This window comes from Sorex fumeus, unplaced genomic scaffold, assembly GCF_029834395.1.
Source record: "Sorex fumeus unplaced genomic scaffold, SorFum_2.1 ptg000019l, whole genome shotgun sequence".
Taxonomy (NCBI): Eukaryota; Metazoa; Chordata; class Mammalia; order Eulipotyphla; family Soricidae; genus Sorex; species Sorex fumeus.
This window is the reverse complement of record NW_026606076.1, coordinates 11,016,765-11,043,253: the sequence shown is the minus strand read 5'-3', so window position 1 is coordinate 11,043,253 and position 26,489 is coordinate 11,016,765.

The window sequence follows — 26,489 nt, the reverse complement described above, 5'->3', positions numbered from 1 at the left end:
GGCCACTTAAAACTAGCATTGGGTTACTTGGACATTGACCAGTGGTGTAACGAAAGCCTGGCTGGAGTGCGGATTCAGAAGAATTCCAGATTCCCAGTGAAGGAAAGGAACATTCTGTAGTGGAGATTCCGATAACTTAAGAAGCCTAGATGGTGTGGACAGGAACATGAAGAGCTGACCAGAATTGAGTGGATAGCCAATTGAACAGCACGGATGGAGTTTGAACAGGCCGCAGAAAACCACTATTGTGTTACTTGGACTTTCCCAAGTGGTATAAGGAAAACCGGCCTGGAGTGGAGAGTCAGAAGAATCCAGATTCGCAGTGAATGAATGGAACATTGTGTAGCGCAGATTCCAATGATTTCTGTAGGCTGGGTTATGTGGTCAGGAAAATGAAGAGCTGACCAGGGTTGAGAGGATAGCCAATTGAACAGCACGGCCGTGAGTTTTAACAGGCCGCTGAAAACCAGCTCTGGGTTCCTTGGAATTTCATCAGTGGTGTAAAGAAAACCTGCCGGGAGTGGAGATTCACATGAATTCCAGATTCGCAGTGAATGAGTGGAACATTCTGTAGTGGAGATTCCAATGATTTCTGAAGACTGGATTCTGTGCACAGGAAAATGAAGTGCTGACCAGGGTTGAATTCATAGCCTATTGAACATCACAGTTGTGAGTGTGAAAAGGCCGCTGAAAACCAACATTTTCTTACTTGGACATTTACCAGTGGTGTAACGCAAGCCTGCCTGGAGTGCAGATTCAGATGAATTCCAGATTCGCAGTGAATGAGTGGAACATTCTGTAGTGGAGATTCCACTGATTTCTGAAGACTGGATTCTGTGCAAAGGAAAATGAAGTGCTGACCAGGGTTGAATTCATAGCCTATTGAACATCACAGTTGTGAGTGTGAAAAGGCCGCTGAAAACCAGCATTTTCTTACTTGGACATTTACCAGTGGTGTAACCAAAGCCTGCCTGGAGTGCAGATTCAGATGAATTTCAGATTCGGAGTGAATGAAAGGAACATTCTGTAGTGGAGATTGCAATGATTTCTGCAGTCTGGATTGTGTGAACAAGAAAATACCTAGCTGCCCAGGTTTGAGTGGATAGCATATTGAGCAGCACTGCTGCGAGTATGAACAGGCCGCAGAATACCAGAATTGGGTTCCCTGGACATTCAAGAGTGGTGTAAGGAAAACCTGCCTGGAGTGGAGAGTCAAATGAATTCCAGATTGGCAGTGAATTAGTGAACACTCTGTCGTGGAGATTCCAATGATTTCTGAAAACAGGGTTAAGTGGACAGGAAAATAAAGAGCGGAGCAGGGTTCCCTGGATAGCCAATTGAACTGCATGGCTTCGAGTGTGAAAAAGCCGCTGAAAACCAGCATTGGGTTACTTGCACTTTGAAGAGTGGTGTAACGAAAGCCTGCCTGGAGTGCAGATTCTGATGAATTCCAGATTCGCAGTGAATGAAAGGAACATTCTCTAGTGGAGTTTCCAATGACTTCTGAAGTCTGGATAGTGTGGACAGGAAAATGAAGAGCTGACCATTTTTGAGTTGATAGCCAATTAAACAGCACGGATGCCAGTGTGAACAGGCCGCAGAAAAACACTATTGTGTAACTTGGACTCACCCAAGTGATGTAATGAAAACCGGCCAGGGGTGGAGAGTCAGAAGAATTCCAGATTCGCAGTGAACGAATGGTACATTCTGTAGTTCAGATTCCAATGATTTCTGAAGGCTGGGTTTTGTGGACAGGAAAACGTAGAGAAGAACAGGGTTCTGTGGATATCCAAATTAACATCCCGTCTGGGAGTGTGAACATGTCGCTGAAAACCAGCATTGGGTTACTTGGACATTTACTAGTTGTGTAACGATAGAATGCCTGCAGTGCAGATTCAGTGAAAAAATGGCACATTCTGTAGTGGAGATGACAATGATTTCTGAAGACGAGATTGTGTGAACAGGAAAATGCAGGGCTGTTCAGGTTAGAATAGAGAGCCTATTGTACTGCACGTATGCGAGTATGAAAAGGCCACTTAAAACTAGCATTGGGTTCCTTGGACATTGACCAGTGGTGTAACGAAAGCCTGCCTGGAGTGCGGATTCAGAAGAATTCCAGATTCCCAGTGAAGGAAAGGAACATTCTGTAGTGGAGATTCCGATAACTTAAGAAGCCTAGATGGTGTGGACAGGAACATGAAGAGCTGACCAGAGTTGAGTGGATAGCCAATTGAACAGCACGGATGGAGTTTGAACAGGCCGCAGAAAACCACTATTGTGTTACTTGGACTTTCCCAAGTGGTATAAGGAAAACCGGCCTGGAGTGGAGAGTCAGAAGAATCCAGATTCGCAGTGAATGAATGGAACATTGTGTAGCGCAGATTCCAATGATTTCTGAAGGCTGGGTTATGTGGTCAGGAAAATGAAGAGCTGACCAGGGTTGAGAGGATAGCCAATTGAACAGCACGGCCGTGAGTTTTAACAGGCCGCTGAAAACCAGCTCTGGGTTCCTTGGAATTTCATCAGTGGTGTAAAGAAAACCTGCCGGGAGTGGAGATTCACATGAATTCCAGATTCGCAGTGAATGAGTGGAACATTCTGTAGTGGAGATTCCAATGATTTCTGAAGACTGGATTCTGTGCACAGGAAAATGAAGTGCTGACCAGGGTTGAATTCATAGCCTATTGAACATCACAGTTGTGAGTGTGAAAAGGCCGCTGAAAACCAACATATTCTTACTTGGACGTTTACCAGTGGTGTAACGCAAGCCTGCCTGGAGTGCAGATTCAGATGAATTCCAGATTCGCAGTGAATGAGTGGAACATTCTGTAGTGGAGATTCCACTGATTTCTGAAGACTGGATTCTGTGCAAAGGAAAATGAAGTGCTGACCAGGGTTGAATTCATAGCCTATTGAACATCACAGTTGTGAGTGTGAAAAGGCCGCTGAAAACCAGCATTTTCTTACTTGGACATTTACCAGTGGTGTAACCAAAGCCTGCCTGGAGTGCAGATTCAGATGAATTTCAGATTCGGAGTGAATGAAAGGAACATTCTGTAGTGGAGATTGCAATGATTTCTGCAGTCTGGATTGTGTGAACAAGAAAATACCGAGCTGCCCAGGTTTGAGTGGATAGCATATTGAGCAGCACTGCTGCGAGTATGAACAGGCCGCAGAATACCAGAATTGGGTTCCCTGGACTTTCAAGAGTGGTGTAAGGAAAACCTGCCTGGAGTGGAGAGTCAAATGAATTCCAGATTGGCAGTGAATTAGTGAACACTCTGTCGTGGAGATTCCAATGATTTCTGAAAACAGGGTTAAGTGGACAGGAAAATAAAGAGCGGAGCAGGGTTCCCTGGATAGCCAATTGAACTGCATGGCTTCGAGTGTGAAAAAGCCACTGAAAATCAGCATTGGGTTACTTGCAGTTTGAAGAGTGGTGTAACGAAACCCTGCCAGGAGTGCAGATTCTGATGAATTCCAGATTCACAGTGAATGAAAGGAACATTCTCTAGTGGAGTTTCCAATGACTTCTGAAGTCTGGATAGTGTGGACAGGAAAATGAAGAGCTGACCATTTTTGAGTTGATAGCCAATTAAACAGCACGGATGCCAGTGTGAACAGGCCGCAGAAAAACACTATTGTGTAACTTGGACTCACCCAAGTGATGTAATGAAAACCGGCTAGGGGTGGAGAGTCAGAAGAATTCCAGATTCGCAGAGAACGAATGGTACATTCTGTAGTTCAGATTGAAATGATTTCTGAAGGCTGGGTTTTGTGGACAGGAAAACGTAGAGAAGAACAGGGTTCTGTGGATATCCAAATTAACATCCCGTCTGGGAGTGTGAACATGTCGCTGAAAACCAGCATTGGGTTACTTGGACATTTACTAGTTGTGTAACGATAGAATGCCTGCAGTGCAGATTCAGTGAAAAAATGGCACATTCTGTAGTGGAGATGACAATGATTTCTGAAGACGAGATTGTGTGAACAGGAAAATGCAGGGCTGTTCAGGTTAGAATAGAGAGCCTATTGTACTGCACGTATGCGAGTATGAAAAGGCCACTTAAAACTAGCATTGGGTTACTTGGACTTTGACCAGTGGTGTAACGAAAGCCTGCCTGGAGTGCGGATTCAGAAGAATTCCAGATTCCCAGTGAAGGAAAGGAACATTCTGTAGTGGAGATTCCGATAACTTAAGAAGCCTAGATGGTGTGGACAGGAACATGAAGAGCTGACCAGAGTTGAGTGGATAGCCAATTGAACAGCACGGATGGAGTTTGAACAGGCCGCAGAAAACCACTATTGTGTTACTTGGACTTTCCCAAGTGGTATAAGGAAAACCGGCCTGGAGTGGAGAGTCAGAAGAATCCAGATTCGCAGTGAATGAATGGAACATTGTGTAGCGCAGATTCCAATGATTTCTGAAGGCTGGGTTATGTGGTCAGGAAAATGAAGAGCTGACCAGGGTTGAGAGGATAGCCAATTGAACAGCACGGCCGTGAGTATTAACAGGCCGCTGAAAACCAGCTCTGGGTTCCTTGGAATTTCATCAGTGGTGTAAAGAAAACCTGCCGGGAGTGGAGATTCACATGAATTCCAGATTCGCAGTGAATGAGTGGAACATTCTGTAGTGGAGATTCCAATGATTTCTGAAGACTGGATTCTGTGCACAGGAAAATGAAGTGCTGACCAGGGTTGAATTCATAGCCTATTGAACATCACAGTTGTGAGTGTGAAAAGGCCGCTGAAAACCAACATATTCTTACTTGGACGTTTACCAGTGGTGTAACGCAAGCCTGCCTGGAGTGCAGATTCAGATGAATTCCAGATTCGCAGTGAATGAGTGGAACATTCTGTAGTGGAGATTCCACTGATTTCTGAAGACTGGATTCTGTGCAAAGGAAAATGAAGTGCTGACCAGGGTTGAATTCATAGCCTATTGAACATCACAGTTGTGAGTGTGAAAAGGCCGCTGAAAACCAGCATTTTCTTACTTGGACATTTACCAGTGGTGTAACCAAAGCCTGCCTGGAGTGCAGATTCAGATGAATTTCAGATTCGGAGTGAATGAAAGGAACATTCTGTAGTGGAGATTGCAATGATTTCTGCAGTCTGGATTGTGTGAACAAGAAAATACCGAGCTGCCCAGGTTTGAGTGGATAGCATATTGAGCAGCACTGCTGCGAGTATGAACAGGCCGCAGAATACCAGAATTGGGTTCCCTGGACTTTCAAGAGTGGTGTAAGGAAAACCTGCCTGGAGTGGAGAGTCAAATGAATTCCAGATTGGCAGTGAATTAGTGAACACTCTGTCGTGGAGATTCCAATGATTTCTGAAAACAGGGTTAAGTGGACAGGAAAATAAAGAGCGGAGCAGGGTTCCCTGGATAGCCAATTGAACTGCATGGCTTCGAGTGTGAAAAAGCCACTGAAAATCAGCATTGGGTTACTTGCAGTTTGAAGAGTGGTGTAACGAAACCCTGCCTGGAGTGCAGATTCTGATGAATTCCAGATTCACAGTGAATGAAAGGAACATTCTCTAGTGGAGTTTCCAATGACTTCTGAAGTCTGGATAGTGTGGACAGGAAAATGAAGAGCTGACCATTTTTGAGTTGATAGCCAATTAAACAGCACGGATGCCAGTGTGAACAGGCCGCAGAAAAACACTATTGTGTAACTTGGACTCACCCAAGTGATGTAATGAAAACCGGCCAGGGGTGGAGAGTCAGAAGAATTCCAGATTCGCAGTGAACGAATGGTACATTCTGTAGTTCAGATTGAAATGATTTCTGAAGGCTGGGTTTTGTGGACAGGAAAACGTAGAGAAGAACAGGGTTCTGTGGATATCCAAATTAACATCCCGTCTGGGAGTGTGAACATGTCGCTGAAAACCAGCATTGGGTTACTTGGACATTTACTAGTTGTGTAACGATAGAATGCCTGCAGTGCAGATTCAGTGAAAAAATGGCACATTCTGTAGTGGAGATGACAATGATTTCTGAAGACGAGATTGTGTGAACAGGAAAATGCAGGGCTGTTCAGGTTAGAATAGAGAGCCTATTGTACTGCACGTATGCGAGTATGAAAAGGCCACTTAAAACTAGCATTGGGTTACTTGGACATTGACCAGTGGTGTAACGAAAGCCTGCCTGGAGTGCGGATTCAGAAGAATTCCAGATTCCCAGTGAAGGAAAGGAACATTCTGTAGTGGAGATTCCGATAACTTAAGAAGCCTAGATGGTGTGGACAGGAACATGAAGAGCTGACCAGAGTTGAGTGGATAGCCAATTGAACAGCACGGATGGAGTTTGAACAGGCCGCAGAAAACCACTATTGTGTTACTTGGACTTTCCCAAGTGGTATAAGGAAAACCGGCCTGGAGTGGAGAGTCAGAAGAATCCAGATTCGCAGTGAATGAATGGAACATTGTGTAGCGCAGATTCCAATGATTTCTGAAGGCTGGGTTATGTGGTCAGGAAAATGAAGAGCTGACCAGGGTTGAGAGGATAGCCAATTGAACAGCACGGCCGTGAGTTTTAACAGGCCGCTGAAAACCAGCTCTGGGTTCCTTGGAATTTCATCAGTGGTGTAAAGAAAACCTGCCGGGAGTGGAGATTCACATGAATTCCAGATTCGCAGTGAATGAGTGGAACATTCTGTAGTGGAGATTCCAATGATTTCTGAAGACTGGATTCTGTGCACAGGAAAATGAAGTGCTGACCAGGGTTGAATTCATAGCCTATTGAACATCACAGTTGTGAGTGTGAAAAGGCCGCTGAAAACCAACATATTCTTACTTGGACGTTTACCAGTGGTGTAACGCAAGCCTGCCTGGAGTGCAGATTCAGATGAATTCCAGATTCGCAGTGAATGAGTGGAACATTCTGTAGTGGAGATTCCACTGATTTCTGAAGACTGGATTCTGTGCACAGGAAAATGAAGTGCTGACCAGGGTTGAATTCATAGCCTATTGAACATCACAGTTGTGAGTGTGAAAAGGCCGCTGAAAACCAGCATTTTCTTACTTGGACATTTACCAGTGGTGTAACCAAAGCCTGCCTGGAGTGCAGATTCAGATGAATTTCAGATTCGGAGTGAATGAAAGGAACATTCTGTAGTGGAGATTGCAATGATTTCTGCAGTCTGGATTGTGTGAACAAGAAAATACCGAGCTGCCCAGGTTTGAGTGGATAGCATATTGAGCAGCACTGCTGCAAGTATGAACAGGCCGCAGAATACCAGAATTGGGTTCCCTGGACTTTCAAGAGTGGTGTAAGGAAAACCTGCCTGGAGTGGAGAGTCAAATGAATTCCAGGTTGGCAGTGAATTAGTGAACACTCTGTCGTGGAGATTCCAATGATTTCTGAAAACAGGGTTAAGTGGACAGGAAAATAAAGAGCGGAGCAGGGTTCCCTGGATAGCCAATTGAACTGCATGGCTTCGAGTGTGAAAAAGCCGCTGAAAACCAGCATTGGGTTACTTGCACTTTGAAGAGTGGTGTAACGAAAGCCTGCCTGGAGTGCAGATTCTGATGAATTCCAGATTCGCAGTGAATGAAAGGAACATTCTCTAGTGGAGTTTCCAATGACTTCTGAAGTCTGGATAGTGTGGACAGGAAAATGAAGAGCTTACCATTTTTGAGTTGATAGCCAATTAAACAGCACGGATGCCAGTGTGAACAGGCCGCAGAAAAACACTATTGTGTAACTTGGACTCACCCAAGTGATGTAATGAAAACCGGCCAGGGGTGGAGAGTCAGAAGAATTCCAGATTCGCAGTGAACGAATGGTACATTCTGTAGTTCAGATTCCAATGATTTCTGAAGGCTGGGTTTTGTGGACAGGAAAACGTAGAGAAGAACAGGGTTCTGTGGATATCCAAATTAACATCCCGTCTGGGAGTGTGAACATGTCGCTGAAAACCGGCATTGGGTTACTTGGACATTTACTAGTTGTGTAACGATAGAATGCCTGCAGTGCAGATTCAGTGAAAAAATGGCACATTCTGTAGTGGAGATGACAATGATTTCTGAAGACGAGATTGTGTGAACAGGAAAATGCAGGGCTGTTCAGGTTAGAATAGAGAGCCTATTGTACTGCACGTATGCGAGTATGAAAAGGCCACTTAAAACTAGCATTGGGTTACTTGGACATTGACCAGTGGTGTAACGATAGCCTGCCTGGAGTGCGGATTCAGAAGAATTCCAGATTCCCAGTGAAGGAAAGGAACATTCTGTAGTGGGGATTCCGATAACTTAAGAAGCCTAGATGGTGTGGACAGGAACATGAAGAGCTGACCAGAGTTGAGTGGATAGCCAATTGAACAGCACGGATGGAGTTTGAACAGGCCGAAGAAAACCACTATTGTGTTACTTGGACTTTCCCAAGTGGTATAAGGAAAACCGGCCTGGAGTGGAGAGTCAGAAGAATCCAGATTCGCAGTGAATGAATGGAACATTGTGTAGCGCAGATTCCAATGATTTCTGAAGGCTGGGTTATGTGGTCAGGAAAATGAAGAGCTGACCAGGGTTGAGAGGATAGCCAATTGAACAGCACGGCCGTGAGTTTTAACAGGCCGCTGAAAACCAGCTCTGGGTTCCTTGGAATTTCATCAGTGGTGTAAAGAAAACCTGCCGGGAGTGGAGATTCACATGAATTCCAGATTCGCAGTGAATGAGTGGAACATTCTGTAGTGGAGATTCCACTGATTTCTGAAGACTGTATTCTGTGCACAGGAAAATGAAGTGCTGACCAGGGTTGAATTCATAGCCTATTGAACATCACAGTTGTGAGTGTGAAAAGGCCGCTGAAAACCAACATTTTCTTACTTGGACGTTTACCAGTGGTGTAACGCAAGCCTGCCTGGAGTGCAGATTCAGATGAATTCCAGATTCGCAGTGAATGAGTGGAACATTCTGTAGTGGAGATTCCACTGATTTCTGAAGACTGGATTCTGTGCAAAGGAAAATGAAGTGCTGACCAGGGTTGAATTCATAGCCTATTGAACATCACAGTTGTGAGTGTGAAAAGGCCGCTGAAAACCAGCATTTTCTTACTTGGACATTTACCAGTGGTGTAACCAAAGCCTGCCTGGAGTGCAGATTCAGATGAATTTCAGATTCGGAGTGAATGAAAGGAACATTCTGTAGTGGAGATTGCAATGATTTCTGCAGTCTGGATTGTGTGAACAAGAAAATACCGAGCTGCCCAGGTTTGAGTGGATAGCATATTGAGCAGCACTGCTGCGAGTATGAACAGGCCGCAGAATACCAGAATTGGGTTCCCTGGACATTCAAGAGTGGTGTAAGGAAAACCTGCCTGGAGTGGAGAGTCAAATGAATTCCAGATTGGCAGTGAATTAGTGAACACTCTGTCGTGGAGATTCCAATGATTTCTGAAAACAGGGTTAAGTGGACAGGGAAATAAAGAGCGGAGCAGGGTTCCCTGGATAGCCAATTGAACTGCATGGCTTCGAGTGTGAAAAAGCCGCTGAAAACCAGCATTGGGTTACTTGCACTTTGAAGAGTGGTGTAACGAAAGCCTGCCTGGAGTGCATATTCTGATGAATTCCAGATTCGCAGTGAATGAAAGGAACATTCTCTAGTGGAGTTTCCAATGACTTCTGAAGTCTGGATAGTGTGGACAGGAAAATGAAGAGCTGACCATTTTTGAGTTGATAGCCAATTAAACAGCACGGATGCCAGTGTGAACAGGCCGCAGAAAAACACTATTGTGTAACTTGGACTCACCCAAGTGATGTAATGAAAACCGGCCAGGGGTGGAGAGTCAGAAGAATTCCAGATTCGCAGTGAACGAATGGTACATTCTGTAGTTCAGATTCCAATGATTTCTGAAGGCTGGGTTTTGTGGACAGGAAAACGTAGAGAAGAACAGGGTTCTGTGGATATCCAAATTAACATCCCGTCTGGGAGTGTGAACATGTCGCTGAAAACCAGCATTGGGTTACTTGGACATTTACTAGTTGTGTAACGATAGACTGCCTGCAGTGCAGATTCAGTGAAAAAATGGCACATTCTGTAGTGGAGATGACAATGATTTCTGAAGACGAGATTGTGTGAACAGGAAAATGCAGGGCTGTTCAGGTTAGAATAGAGAGCCTATTGTACTGCACGTATGCGAGTATGAAAAGGCCACTTAAAACTAGCATTGGGTTACTTGGACATTGACGAGTGGTGTAAGGAAAGCCTGCCTGGAGTGCGGATTCAGAAGAATTCCAGATTCCCAGTGAAGGAAAGGAACATTCTGTAGTGGAGATTCCGATAACTTAAGAAGCCTAGATGGTGTGGACAGGAACATGAAGAGCTGACCAGAGTTGAGTGGATAGCCAATTGAACAGCACGGATGGAGTTTGAACAGGCCGCAGAAAACCACTATTGTGTTACTTGGACTTTCCCAAGTGGTATAAGGAAAACCGGCCTGGAGTGGAGAGTCAGAAGAATCCAGATTCGCAGTGAATGAATGGAACATTGTGTAGCGCAGATTCCAATGATTTCTGAAGGCTGGGTTATGTGGTCAGGAAAATGAAGAGCTGACCAGGGTTGAGAGGATAGCCAATTGAACAGCACGGCCGTGAGTTTTAACAGGCCGCTGAAAACCAGCTCTGGGTTCCTTGGAATTTCATCAGTGGTGTAAAGAAAACCTGCCGGGAGTGGAGATTCACATGAATTCCAGATTCGCAGTGAATGAGTGGAACATTCTGTAGTGGAGATTCCAATGATTTCTGAAGACTGGATTCTGTGCACAGGAAAATGAAGTGCTGACCAGGGTTGAATTGATAGCCTATTGAACATCACAGTTGTGAGTGTGAAAAGGCCGCTGAAAACCAACATATTCTTACTTGGACGTTTACCAGTGGTGTAACGCAAGCCTGCCTGGAGTGCAGATTCAGATGAATTCCAGATTCGCAGTGAATGAGTGGAACATTCTGTAGTGGAGATTCCACTGATTTCTGAAGACTGGATTCTGTGCACAGGAAAATGAAGTGCTGACCAGGGTTGAATTCATAGCCTATTGAACATCACAGTTGTGAGTGTGAAAAGGCCGCTGAAAACCAGCATTTTCTTACTTGGACATTTACCAGTGGTGTAACCAAAGCCTGCCTGGAGTGCAGATTCAGATGAATTTCAGATTCGGAGTGAATGAAAGGAACATTCTGTAGTGGAGATTGCAATGATTTCTGCAGTCTGGATTGTGTGAACAAGAAAATACCGAGCTGCCCAGGTTTGAGTGGATAGCATATTGAGCAGCACTGCTGCGAGTATGAACAGGCCGCAGAATACCAGAATTGGGTTCCCTGGACTTTCAAGAGTGGTGTAAGGAAAACCTGCCTGGAGTGGAGAGTCAAATGAATTCCAGATTGGCAGTGAATTAGTGAACACTCTGTCGTGGAGATTCCAATGATTTCTGAAAACAGGGTTAAGTGGACAGGAAAATAAAGAGCGGAGCAGGGTTCCCTGGATAGCCAATTGAACTGCATGGCTTCGAGTGTGAAAAAGCCGCTGAAAACCAGCATTGGGTTACTTGCACTTTGAAGAGTGGTGTAACGAAAGCCTGCCTGGAGTGCAGATTCTGATGAATTCCAGATTCGCAGTGAATGAAAGGAACATTCTCTAGTGGAGTTTCCAATGACTTCTGAAGTCTGGATAGTGTGGACAGGAAAATGAAGAGCTGACCATTTTTGAGTTGATAGCCAATTAAACAGCACGGATGCCAGTGTGAACAGGCCGCAGAAAAACACTATTGTGTAACTTGGACTCACCCAAGTGATGTAATGAAAACCGGCCAGGGGTGGAGAGTCAGAAGAATTCCAGATTCGCAGTGAACGAATGGTACATTCTGTAGTTCAGATTCCAATGATTTCTGAAGGCTGGGTTTTGTGGACAGGAAAACGTAGAGAAGAACAGGGTTCTGTGGATATCCAAATTAACATCCCGTCTGGGAGTGTGAACATGTCGCTGAAAACCAGCATTGGGTTACTTGGACATTTACTAGTTGTGTAACGATAGACTGCCTGCAGTGCAGATTCAGTGAAAAAATGGCACATTCTGTAGTGGAGATGACAATGATTTCTGAAGACGAGATTGTGTGAACAGGAAAATGCAGGGCTGTTCAGGTTAGAATAGAGAGCCTATTGTACTGCACGTATGCGAGTATGAAAAGGCCACTTAAAACTAGCATTGGGTTACTTGGACATTGACCAGTGGTGTAACGAAAGCCTGCCTGGAGTGCGGATTCAGAAGAATTCCAGATTCCCAGTGAAGGAAAGGAACATTCTGTAGTGGGGATTCCGATAACTTAAGAAGCCTAGATGGTGTGGACAGGAACATGAAGAGCTGACCAGAGTTGAGTGGATAGCCAATTGAACAGCACGGATGGAGTTTGAACAGGCTGCAGAAAACCACTATTGTGTTACTTGGACTTTCCCAAGTGGTATAACGAAAACCGGCCTGGAGTGGAGAGTCAGAAGAATCCAGATTCGCAGTGAATGAATGGAACATTGTGTAGCGCAGATTCCAATGATTTCTGAAGGCTGGGTTATGTGGTCAGGAAAATGAAGAGCTGACCAGGGTTGAGAGGATAGCCAATTGAACAGCACGGCCGTGAGTTTTAACAGGCCGCTGAAAACCAGCTCTGGGTTCCTTGGAATTTCATCAGTGGTGTAAAGAAAACCTTCCGGGAGTGGAGATTCACATGAATTCCAGATTCGCAGTGAATGAGTGGAACATTCTGTAGTGGAGATTCCAATGATTTCTGAAGACTGGATTCTGTGCACAGGAAAATGAAGTGCTGACCAGGGTTGAATTCATAGCCTATTGAACATCACAGTTGTGAGTGTGAAAAGGCCGCTGAAAACCAACATTTTCTTACTTGGACATTTACCAGTGGTGTAACGCAAGCCTGCCTGGAGTGCAGATTCAGATGAATTCCAGATTCGCAGTGAATGAGTGGAACATTCTGTAGTGGAGATTCCACTTATTTCTGAAGACTGGATTCTGTGCACAGGAAAATGAAGTGCTGACCAGGGTTGAATTCATAGCCTATTGAACATCACAGTTGTGAGTGTGAAAAGGCCGCTGAAAACCAGCATTTTCTTACTTGGACATTTACCAGTGGTGTAACCAAAGCCTGCCTGGAGTGCAGATTCAGATGAATTTCAGATTCGGAGTGAATGAAAGGAACATTCTGTAGTGGAGATTGCAATGATTTCTGCAGTCTGGATTGTGTGAACAAGAAAATACCGAGCTGCCCAGGTTTGAGTGGATAGCATATTGAGCAGCACTGCTGCGAGTATGAACAGGCCGCAGAATACCAGAATTGGGTTCCCTGGACATTCAAGAGTGGTGTAAGGAAAACCTGCCTGGAGTGGAGAGTCAAATGAATTCCAGATTGGCAGTGAATTAGTGAACACTCTGTCGTGGAGATTCCAATGATTTCTGAAAACAGGGTTAAGTGGACAGGAAAATAAAGAGCGGAGCAGGGTTCCCTGGATAGCCAATTGAACTGCATGGCTTCGAGTGTGAAAAAGCCGCTGAAAACCAGCATTGGGTTACTTGCACTTTGAAGAGTGGTGTAACGAAAGCCTGCCTGGAGTGCAGATTCTGATGAATTCCAGATTCGCAGTGAATGAAAGGAACATTCTCTAGTGGAGTTTCCAATGACTTCTGAAGTCTGGATAGTGTGGACAGGAAAATGAAGAGCTGACCATTTTTGAGTTGATAGCCAATTAAACAGCACGGATGCCAGAGTGAACAGGCCGCAGAAAACCACTATTGTGTAACTTGGACTCACCCAAGTGATGTAATGAAAACCGGCCAGGGGTGGAGAGTCAGAAGAATTCCAGATTCGCAGTGAACGAATGGTACATTCTGTAGTTCAGATTCCAATGATTTCTGAAGGCTGGGTTTTGTGGACAGGAAAACGTAGAGAAGAACAGGGTTCTGTGGATATCCAAATTAACATCCCGTCTGGGAGTGTGAACATGTCGCTGAAAACCAGCATTGGGTTACTTGGACATTTACTAGTTGTGTAACGATAGACTGCCTGCAGTGCAGATTCAGTGAAAAAATGGCACATTCTGTAGTGGAGATGACAATGATTTCTGAAGACGAGATTGTGTGAACAGGAAAATGCAGGGCTGTTCAGGTTAGAATAGAGAGCCTATTGTACTGCACGTATGCGAGTATGAAAAGGCCACTTAAAACTAGCATTGGGTTACTTGGACATTGACCAGTGGTGTAACGAAAGCCTGCCTGGAGTGCGGATTCAGAAGAATTCCAGATTCCCAGTGAAGGAAAGGAACATTCTGTAGTGGAGATTCCGATAACTTAAGAAGCCTAGATGGTGTGGACAGGAAAAGGAAGAGCTGACCAGAGTTGAGTGGATAGCCAATTGAACAGCACGGATGGAGTTTGAACAGGCCGCAGAAAACCACTATTGTGTTACTTGGACTTTCCCAAGTGGTATAAGGAAAACCGGCCTGGAGTGGAGAGTCAGAAGAATCCAGATTCGCAGTGAATGAATGGAACATTGTGTAGCGCAGATTCCAATGATTTCTGAAGGCTGGGTTATGTGGTCAGGAAAATGAAGAGCTGACCAGGGTTGAGAGGATAGCCAATTGAACAGCACGGCCGTGAGTTTTAACAGGCCGCTGAAAACCAGCTCTGGATTCCTTGGAATTTCATCAGTGGTGTAAAGAAAACCTGCCGGGAGTGGAGATTCACATGAATTCCAGATTCGCAGTGAATGAGTGGAACATTCCGTAGTGGAGATTCCAATGATTTCTGAAGACTGGATTCTGTGCACAGGAAAATGAAGTGCTGACCAGGGTTGAATTCATAGCCTATTGAACATCACAGTTGTGAGTGTGAAAAGGCCGCTGAAAACCAACATTTTCTTACTTGGACATTTACCAGTGGTGTAACGCAAGCCTGCCTGGAGTGCAGATTCAGATGAATTCCAGATTCGCAGTGAATGAGTGGAACATTCTGTAGTGGAGATTCCACTGATTTCTGAAGACTGGATTCTGTGCAAAGGAAAATGAAGTGCTGACCAGGGTTGAATTCATAGCCTATTGAACATCACAGTTGTGAGTGTGAAAAGGCCGCTGAAAACCAGCATTTTCTTACTTGGACATTTACCAGTGGTGTAACCAAAGCCTGCCTGGAGTGCAGATTCAGATGAATTTCAGATTCGGAGTGAATGAAAGGAACATTCTGTAGTGGAGATTGCAATGATTTCTGCAGTCTGGATTGTGTGAACAAGAAAATACCGAGCTGCCCAGGTTTGAGTGGATAGCATATTGAGCAGCACTTCTGCGAGTATGAACAGGCCGCAGAATACCAGAATTGGGTTCCCTGGACATTCAAGAGTGGTGTAAGGAAAACCTGCCTGGAGTGGAGAGTCAAATGAATTCCAGATTGGCACTGAATTAGCGAACACTCTGTCGTGGAGATTCCAATGATTTCTGAAAACAGGGTTAACTGGACAGGAAAATAAAGAGCGGAACAGGGTTCCCTGGATAGCCAATTGAACTGCATGGCTTCGAGTGTGAAAAAGCCGCTGAAAACCAGCATTGGGTTACTTGCACTTTGAAGAGTGGTGTAACGAAAGCCTGCCTGGAGTGCAGATTCTGATGAATTCCAGATTCGCAGTGAATGAAAGGAACATTCTCTAGTGGAGTTTCCAATGACTTCTGAAGTCTGGATAGTGTGGACAGGAAAATGAAGAGCTGACCATTTTTGAGTTGATAGCCAATTAAACAGCACGGATGCCAGTGTGAACAGGCCGCAGAAAAACACTATTGTGTAACTTGGACTCACCCAAGTGATGTAATGAAAACCGGCCAGGGGTGGAGAGTCAGAAGAATTCCAGATTCGCAGTGAACGAATGGTACATTCTGTAGTTCAGATTCCAATGATTTCTGAAGGCTGGGTTTTGTGGACAGGAAAACGTAGAGAAGAACAGGGTTCTGTGGATATCCAAATTAACATCCCGTCTGGGAGTGTGAACATGTCGCTGAAAACCAGCATTGGGTTACTTGGACATTTACTAGTTGTGTAACGATAGACTGCCTGCAGTGCAGATTCAGTGAAAAAATGGCACATTCTGTAGTGGAGATGACAATGATTTCTGAAGACGAGATTGTGTGAACAGGAAAATGCAGGGCTGTTCAGGTTAGAATAGAGAGCCTATTGTACTGCACGTATGCGAGTATGAAAAGGCCACTTAAAACTAGCATTGGGTTACTTGGACATTGACCAGTGGTGTAACGAAAGCCTGGCTGGAGTGCGGATTCAGAAGAATTCCAGATTCCCAGTGAAGGAAAGGAACATTCTGTAGTGGGGATTCCGATAACTTAAGAAGCCTAGATGGTGTGGACAGGAACATGAAGAGCTGACCAGAGTTGAGTGGATAGCCAATTGAACAGCACGGATGGAGTTTGAACAGGCCGCAGAAAACCACTATTGTGTTACTTGGACTTTCCCAAGTGGTATAAGGAAAACCGGCCTGGAGTGGAGAGTCAGAAGAATCCAGATTCGCAGTGAATGAATGGAACATTGTGTAGCGCAGATTCCAATGATTTCTGAAGGCTGGGTTATGTGGTCAGGAAAATGAAGAGCTGACCAGGGTTGAGAGGATAGCCAATTGAACAGCACGGCCGTGAGTTTTAACAGGCCGCTGAAAACCAGCTCTGGGTTCCTTGGAATTTCATCAGTGGTGTAAAGAAAACCTGCCGGGAGTGGAGATTCACATGAATTCCAGATTCGCAGTGAATGAGTGGAACATTCTGTAGTGGAGATTCCAATGATTTCTGAAGACTGGATTCTGTGCACAGGAAAATGAAGTGCTGACCAGGGTTGAATTCATAGCCTATTGAACATCACAGTTGTCAGTGTGAAAAGGCCGCTGAAAACCAACATTTTCTTACTTGGACATTTACCAGTGGTGTAACGCAAGCCTGCCTGGAGTGCAGATTCAGATGAATTCCAGATTCGCAGTGAATGAGTGGAACATTCTGTAGTGGAGATTCCACTGATTTCTGAAGACTGGATTCTGTGCACAGGAAAATGAAGTGCTGACCAGGGTTGAATTCATAGCCTATTGAACATCACAGTTGTGAGTGTGAAAAGGCCGCTGAAAACCAGCATTTTCTTACTTGGACATTTACCAGTGGTGTAACCAAAGCCTGCCTGGAGTGCAGATTCTGATGAATTTCAGATTCGGAGTGAATGAAAGGAACATTCTGTAGTGGAGATTGCAATGATTTCTGCAGTCTGGATTGTGTGAACAAGAAAATACCGAGCTGCCCAGGTTTGAGTGGATAGCATATTGAGCAGCACTGCTGCGAGTATGAACAGGCCGCAGAATACCAGAATTGGGTTCCCTGGACATTCAAGAGTGGTGTAAGGAAAACCTGCCTGGAGTGGAGAGTCCAATGAATTCCAGATTGGCAGTGAATTAGCGAACACTCTGTCGTGGAGATTCCAATGATTTCTGAAAACAGGGTTAAGTGGACAGGAAAATAAAGAGCGGAGCAGGGTTCCCTGGATAGCCAATTGAACTGCATGGCTTCGAGTGTGAAAAAGCCGCTGAAAACCAGCATTGGGTTACTTGCACTTTGAAGAGTGGTGTAACGAAAGCCTGCCTGGAGTGCAGATTCTGATGAATTCCAGATTCGCAGTGAATGAAAGGAACATTCTCTAGTGGAGTTTCCAATGACTTCTGAAGTCTGGATAGTGTGGACAGGAAAATGAAGAGCTGACCATTTTTGAGTTGATAGCCAATTAAACAGCACGGATGCCAGTGTGAACAGGCCGCAGAAAAACACTATTGTGTAACTTGGACTCACCCAAGTGATGTAATGAAAACCGGCCAGGGGTGGAGAGTCAGAAGAATTCCAGATTCGCAGTGAACGAATGGTACATTCTGTAGTTCAGATTCCAATGATTTCTGAAGGCTGGGTTTTGTGGACAGGAAAACGTAGAGAAGAACAGGGTTCTGTGGATATCCAAATTAACATCCCGTCTGGGAGTGTGAACATGTCGCTGAAAACCAGCATTGGGTTACTTGGACATTTACTAGTTGTGTAACGATAGACTGCCTGCAGTGCAGATTCAGTGAAAAAATGGCACATTCTGTAGTGGAGATGACAATGATTTCTGAAGACGAGATTGTGTGAACAGGAAAATGCAGGGCTGTTCAGGTTAGAATAGAGAGCCTATTGTACTGCACGTATGCGAGTATGAAAAGGCCACTTAAAACTAGCATTGGGTTACTTGGACATTGACCAGTGGTGTAACGAAAGCCTGGCTGGAGTGCGGATTCAGAAGAATTCCAGATTCCCAGTGAAGGAAAGGAACATTCTGTAGTGGGGATTCCGATAACTTAAGAAGCCTAGATGGTGTGGACAGGAACATGAAGAGCTGACCAGAGTTGAGTGGATAGCCAATTGAACAGCACGGATGGAGTTTGAACAGGCCGCAGAAAACCACTATTGTGTTACTTGGACTTTCCCAAGTGGTATAAGGAAAACCGGCCTGGAGTGGAGAGTCAGAAGAATCCAGATTCGCAGTGAATGAATGGAACATTGTGTAGCGCAGATTCCAATGATTTCTGAAGGCTGGGTTATGTGGTCAGGAAAATGAAGAGCTGACCAGTGTTGAGAGGATAGCCAATTGAACAGCACGGCCGTGAGTTTTAACAGGCCGCTGAAAACCAGCTCTGGGTTCCTTGGAATTTCATCAGTGGTGTAAAGAAAACCTGCCGGGAGTGGAGATTCACATGAATTCCAGATTCGCAGTGAATGAGTGGAACATTCTGTAGTGGAGATTCCAATGATTTCTGAAGACTGGATTCTGTGCACAGGAAAATGAAGTGCTGACCAGGGTTGAATTCATAGCCTATTGAACATCACAGTTGTCAGTGTGAAAAGGCCGCTGAAAACCAACATTTTCTTACTTGGACATTTACCAGTGGTGTAACGCAAGCCTGCCTGGAGTGCAGATTCAGATGAATTCCAGATTCGCAGTGAATGAGTGGAACATTCTGTAGTGGAGATTCCACTGATTTCTGAAGACTGGATTCTGTGCACAGGAAACTGAAGTGCTGACCAGGGTTGAATTCATAGCCTATTGAACATCACAGTTGTGAGTGTGAAAAGGCCGCTGAAAACCAGCATTTTCTTACTTGGACATTTACCAGTGGTGTAACCAAAGCCTGCCTGGAGTGCAGATTCAGATGAATTTCAGATTCGGAGTGAATGAAAGGAACATTCTGTAGTGGAGATTGCAATGATTTCTGCAGTCTGGATTGTGTGAACAAGAAAATACCGAGCTGCCCAGGTTTGAGTGGATAGCATATTGAGCAGCACTGCTGCGAGTATGAACAGGCCGCAGAATACCAGAATTGGGTTCCCTGGACATTCAAGAGTGGTGTAAGGAAAACCTGCCTGGAGTGGAGAGTCAAATGAATTCCAGATTGGCAGTGAATTAGCGAACACTCTGTCGTGGAGATTCCAATGATTTCTGAAAACAGGGTTAAGTGGACAGGAAAATAAAGAGCGGAGCAGGGTTCCCTGGATAGCCAATTGAACTGCATGGCTTCGAGTGTGAAAAAGCCGCTGAAAACCAGCATTGGGTTACTTGCACTTTGAAGAGTGGTGTAACGAAAGCCTGCCTGGAGTGCAGATTCTGATGAATTCCAGATTCGCAGTGAATGAAAGGAACATTCTCTAGTGGAGTTTCCAATGACTTCTGAAGTCTGGATAGTGTGGACAGGAAAATGAAGAGCTGACCATTTTTGAGTTGATAGCCAATTAAACAGCACGGATGCCAGTGTGAACAGGCCGCAGAAAAACACTATTGTGTAACTTGGACTCACCCAAGTGATGTAATGAAAACCGGCCAGGGGTGGAGAGTCAGAAGAATTCCAGATTCGCAGTGAACGAATGGTACATTCTGTAGTTCAGATTCCAATGATTTCTGAAGGCTGGGTTTTGTGGACAGGAAAACGTAGAGAAGAACAGGGTTCTGTGGATATCCAAATTAACATCCCGTCTGGGAGTGTGAACATGTCGCTGAAAACCAGCATTGGGTTACTTGGACATTTACTAGTTGTGTAACGATAGACTGCCTGCAGTGCAGATTCAGTGAAAAAATGGCACATTCTGTAGTGGAGATGACAATGATTTCTGAAGACGAGATTGTGTGAACAGGAAAATGCAGGGCTGTTCAGGTTAGAATAGAGAGCCTATTGTACTGCACGTATGCGAGTATGAAAAGGCCACTTAAAACTAGCATTGGGTTACTTGGACATTGACCAGTGGTGTAACGAAAGCCTGGCTGGAGTGCGGATTCAGAAGAATTCCAGATTCCCAGTGAAGGAAAGGAACATTCTGTAGTGGGGATTCCGATAACTTAAGAAGCCTAGATGGTGTGGACAGGAACATGAAGAGCTGACCAGAGTTGAGTGGATAGCCAATTGAACAGCACGGATGGAGTTTGAACAGGCCGCAGAAAACCACTATTGTGTTACTTGGACTTTCCCAAGTGGTATAAGGAAAACCGGCCTGGAGTGGAGAGTCAGAAGAATCCAGATTCGCAGTGAATGAATGGAACATTGTGTAGCGCAGATTCCAATGATTTCTGAAGGCTGGGTTATGTGGTCAGGAAAATGAAGAGCTGACCAGGGTTGAGAGGATAGCCAATTGAACAGCACGGCCGTGAGTTTTAACAGGCCGCTGAAAACCAGCTCTGGGTTCCTTGGAATTTCATCAGTGGTGTAAAGAAAACCTGCCGGGAGTGGAGATTCACATGAATTCCAGATTCGCAGTGAATGAGTGGAACATTCTGTAGTGGAGATTCCAATGATTTCTGAAGACTGGATTCTGTGCACAGGAAAATGAAGTGCTGACCAGGGTTGAATTCATAGCCTATTGAACATCACAGTTGTCAGTGTGAAAAGGCCGCTGAAAACCAACATTTTCTTACTTGGACATTTACCAGTGGTGTAACGCAAGCCTGCCTGGAGTGCAGATTCAGATGAATTCCAGATTCGCAGTGAATGAGTGGAACATTCTGTAGTGGAGATTCCACTGATTTCTGAAGACTGGATTCTGTGCACAGGAAAATGAAGTGCTGACCAGGGTTGAATTCATAGCCTATTGAACATCACAGTTGTGAGTGTGAAAAGGCCGCTGAAAACCAGCATTTTCTTACTTGGACATTTACCAGTGGTGTAACCAAAGCCTGCCTGGAGTGCAGATTCAGATGAATTTCAGATTCGGAGTGAATGAAAGGAACATTCTGTAGTGGAGATTGCAATGATTTCTGCAGTCTGGATTGTGTGAACAAGAAAATACCGAGCTGCCCAGGTTTGAGTGGATAGCATATTGAGCAGCACTGCTGCGAGTATGAACAGGCCGCAGAATACCAGAATTGGGTTCCCTGGACATTCAAGAGTGGTGTAAGGAAAACCTGCCTGGAGTGGAGAGTCCAATGAATTCCAGATTGGCAGTGAATTAGCGAACACTCTGTCGTGGAGATTCCAATGATTTCTGAAAACAGGGTTAAGTGGACAGGAAAATAAAGAGCGGAGCAGGGTTCCCTGGATAGCCAATTGAACTGCATGGCTTCGAGTGTGAAAAAGCCGCTGAAAACCAGCATTGGGTTACTTGCACTTTGAAGAGTGGTGTAACGAAAGCCTGCCTGGAGTGCAGATTCTGATGAATTCCAGATTCGCAGTGAATGAAAGGAACATTCTCTAGTGGAGTTTCCAATGACTTCTGAAGTCTGGATAGTGTGGACAGGAAAATGAAGAGCTGACCATTTTTGAGTTGATAGCCAATTAAACAGCACGGATGCCAGTGTGAACAGGCCGCAGAAAAACACTATTGTGTAACTTGGACTCACCCAAGTGATGTAATGAAAACCGGCCAGGGGTGGAGAGTCAGAAGAATTCCAGATTCGCAGTGAACGAATGGTACATTCTGTAGTTCAGATTCCAATGATTTCTGAAGGCTGGGTTTTGTGGACAGGAAAACGTAGAGAAGAACAGGGTTCTGTGGATATCCAAATTAACATCCCGTCTGGGAGTGTGAACATGTCGCTGAAAACCAGCATTGGGTTACTTGGACATTTACTAGTTGTGTAACGATAGACTGCCTGCAGTGCAGATTCAGTGAAAAAATGGCACATTCTGTAGTGGAGATGACAATGATTTCTGAAGACGAGATTGTGTGAACAGGAAAATGCAGGGCTGTTCAGGTTAGAATAGAGAGCCTATTGTACTGCACGTATGCGAGTATGAAAAGGCCACTTAAAACTAGCATTGGGTTACTTGGACATTGACCAGTGGTGTAACGAAAGCCTGCCTGGAGTGCGGATTCAGAAGAATTCCAGATTCCCAGTGAAGGAAAGGAACATTCTGTAGTGGGGATTCCGATAACTTAAGAAGCCTAGATGGTGTGGACAGGAACATGAAGAGCTGACCAGAGTTGAGTGGATAGCCAATTGAACAGCACGGATGGAGTTTGAACAGGCCGCAGAAAACCACTATTGTGTTACTTGGACTTTCCCAAGTGGTATAAGGAAAACCGGCCTGGAGTGGAGAGTCAGAAGAATCCAGATTCGCAGTGAATGAATGGAACATTGTGTAGCGCAGATTCCAATGATTTCTGAAGGCTGGGTTATGTGGTCAGGAAAATGAAGAGCTGACCAGGGTTGAGAGGATAGCCAATTGAACAGCACGGCCGTGAGTTTTAACAGGCCGCTGAAAACCAGCTCTGGGTTCCTTGGAATTTCATCAGTGGTGTAAAGAAAACCTGCCGGGAGTGGAGATTCACATGAATTCCAGATTCGCAGTGAATGAGTGGAACATTCTGTAGTGGAGATTCCAATGATTTCTGAAGACTGGATTCTGTGCACAGGAAAATGAAGTGCTGACCAGGGTTGAATTCATAGCCTATTGAACATCACAGTTGTCAGTGTGAAAAGGCCGCTGAAAACCAACATTTTCTTACTTGGACATTTACCAGTGGTGTAACGCAAGCCTGCCTGGAGTGCAGATTCAGATGAATTCCAGATTCGCAGTGAATGAGTGGAACATTCTGTAGTGGAGATTCCACTGATTTCTGAAGACTGGATTCTGTGCACAGGAAACTGAAGTGCTGACCAGGGTTGAATTCATAGCCTATTGAACATCACAGTTGTGAGTGTGAAAAGGCCGCTGAAAACCAGCATTTTCTTACTTGGACATTTACCAGTGGTGTAACCAAAGCCTGCCTGGAGTGCAGATTCAGATGAATTTCAGATTCGGAGTGAATGAAAGGAACATTCTGTAGTGGAGATTGCAATGATTTCTGCAGTCTGGATTGTGTGAACAAGAAAATACCGAGCTGCCCAGGTTTGAGTGGATAGCATATTGAGCAGCACTGCTGCGAGTATGAACAGGCCGCAGAATACCAGAATTGGGTTCCCTGGACATTCAAGAGTGGTGTAAGGAAAACCTGCCTGGAGTGGAGAGTCAAATGAATTCCAGATTGGCAGTGAATTAGCGAACACTCTGTCGTGGAGATTCCAATGATTTCTGAAAACAGGGTTAAGTGGACAGGAAAATAAAGAGCGGAGCAGGGTTCCCTGGATAGCCAATTGAACTGCATGGCTTCGAGTGTGAAAAAGCCGCTGAAAACCAGCATTGGGTTACTTGCACTTTGAAGAGTGGTGTAACGAAAGCCTGCCTGGAGTGCAGATTCTGATGAATTCCAGATTCGCAGTGAATGAAAGGAACATTCTCTAGTGGAGTTTCCAATGACTTCTGAAGTCTGGATAGTGTGGACAGGAAAATGAAGAGCTGACCATTTTTGAGTTGATAGCCAATTAAACAGCACGGATGCCAGTGTGAACAGGCCGCAGAAAAACACTATTGTGTAACTTGGACTCACCCAAGTGATGTAATGAAAACCGGCCAGGGGTGGAGAGTCAGAAGAATTCCAGATTCGCAGTGAACGAATGGTACATTCTGTAGTTCAGATTCCAATGATTTCTGAAGGCTGGGTTTTGTGGACAGGAAAACGTAGAGAAGAACAGGGTTCTGTGGATATCCAAATTAACATCCCGTCTGGGAGTGTGAACATGTCGCTGAAAACCAGCATTGGGTTACTTGGACATTTACTAGTTGTGTAACGATAGACTGCCTGCAGTGCAGATTCAGTGAAAAAATGGCACATTCTGTAGTGGAGATGACAATGATTTCTGAAGACGAGATTGTGTGAACAGGAAAATGCAGGGCTGTTCAGGTTAGAATAGAGAGCCTATTGTACTGCACGTATGCGAGTATGAAAAGGCCACTTAAAACTAGCATTGGGTTACTTGGACATTGACCAGTGGTGTAACGAAAGCCTGCCTGGAGTGCGGATTCAGAAGAATTCCAGATTCCCAGTGAAGGAAAGGAACATTCTGTAGTGGAGATTCCGATAACTTAAGAAGCCTAGATGGTGTGGACAGGAACATGAAGAGCTGACCAGAGTTGAGTGGATAGCCAATTGAACAGCACGGATGGAGTTTGAACAGGCCGCAGAAAACCACTATTGTGTTACTTGGACTTTCCCAAGTGGTATAAGGAAAACCGGCCTGGAGTGGAGAGTCAGAAGAATCCAGATTCGCAGTGAATGAATGGAACATTGTGTAGCGCAGATTCCAATGATTTCTGTAGGCTGGGTTATGTGGTCAGGAAAATGAAGAGCTGACCAGGGTTGAGAGGATAGCCAATTGAACAGCACGGCCGTGAGTTTTAACAGGCCGCTGAAAACCAGCTCTGGGTTCCTTGGAATTTCATCAGTGGTGTAAAGAAAACCTGCCGGGAGTGGAGATTCACATGAATTCCAGATTCGCAGTGAATGAGTGGAACATTTCGTAGTGGAGATTCCAATGATTTCGGAAGACTGGATTCTGTGCACAGGAAAATAAAGTGCTGACCAGGGTTGAATTCATAGCCTATTGAACATCACAGTTGTTAGTGTGAAAAGGCCGCTGAAAACCAACATTTTCTTACTTGGACATTTACCAGTGGTGTAACGCAAGCCTGCCTGGAGTGCAGATTCAGATGAATTCCAAATTCGCAGTGAATGAGTGGAACATTCTGTAGTGGAGATTCCACTGAATTCTGAAGACTGGATTCTGTGCACAGGAAAATGAAGTGCTGACCAGGGTTGAATTCATAGCCTATTGAACATCACAGTTGTGAGTGTGAAAAGGCCGCTGAAAACCAGCATTTTCTTACTTGGACATTTACCAGTGGTGTAACCAAAGCCTGCCTGGAGTGCAGATTCAGATGAATTTCAGATTCGGAGTGAATGAAAGGAACATTCTGTAGTGGAGATTGCAATGATTTCTGCAGTCTGGATTGTGTGAACAAGAAAATACCGAGCTGCCGAGTTTTGAGTGGATAGCATATTGAGCAGCACTGCTGCGAGTATGAACAGGCCGCAGAATACCAGAATTGGGTTCCCTGGACATTCAAGAGTGGTGTAAGGAAAACCTGCCTGGAGTGGAGAGTCAAATGAATTCCAGATTGGCAGTGAATTAGTGAACACTCTGTCGTGGAGATTCCAATGATTTCTGAAAACAGGGTTAAGTGGACAGGAAAATAAAGAGCGGAGCAGGGTTCCCTGGATAGCCAATTGAACTGCATGGCTTCGAGTGTGAAAAAGCCGCTGAAAACCAGCATTGGGTTACTTGCACTTTGAAGAGTGGTGTAACGAAAGCCTGCTTGGAGTGCAGATTCTGATGAATTCCAGATTCGCAGTGAATGAAAGGAACATTCTCTAGTGGAGTTTCCAATGACTTCTGAAGTCTGGATAGTGTGGACAGGAAAATGAAGAGCTGACCATTTTTGAGTTGATAGCCAATTAAACAGCACGGATTCCAGTGTGAACAGGCCGCAGAAAAACACTATTGTGTAACTTGGACTCACCCAAGTGATGTAATGAAAACCGGCCAGGGGTGGAGAGTCAGAAGAATTCCAGATTCGCAGTGAACGAATGGTACATTCTGTAGTTCAGATTCCAATGATTTCTGAAGGCTGGGTTTTGTGGACAGGAAAACGTAGAGAAGAACAGGGTTCTGTGGATATCCAAATTAACATCCCGTCTGGGAGTGTGAACATGTCGCTGAAAAGCAGCATTGGGTTACTTGGACATTTACTAGTTGTGTAACGATAGACTGCCTGCAGTGCAGATTCAGTGAAAAAATGGCACATTCTGTAGTGGAGATGACAATGATTTCTGAAGACGAGATTGTGTGAACAGGAAAATGCAGGGCTGTTCAGGTTAGAATAGAGAGCCTATTGTACTGCACGTATGCGAGTATGAAAAGGCCACTTAAAACTAGCATTGGGTTACTTGGACATTGACCAGTGGTGTAACTAAAGCCTGCCTGGAGTGCGGATTCAGAAGAATTCCAGATTCCCAGTG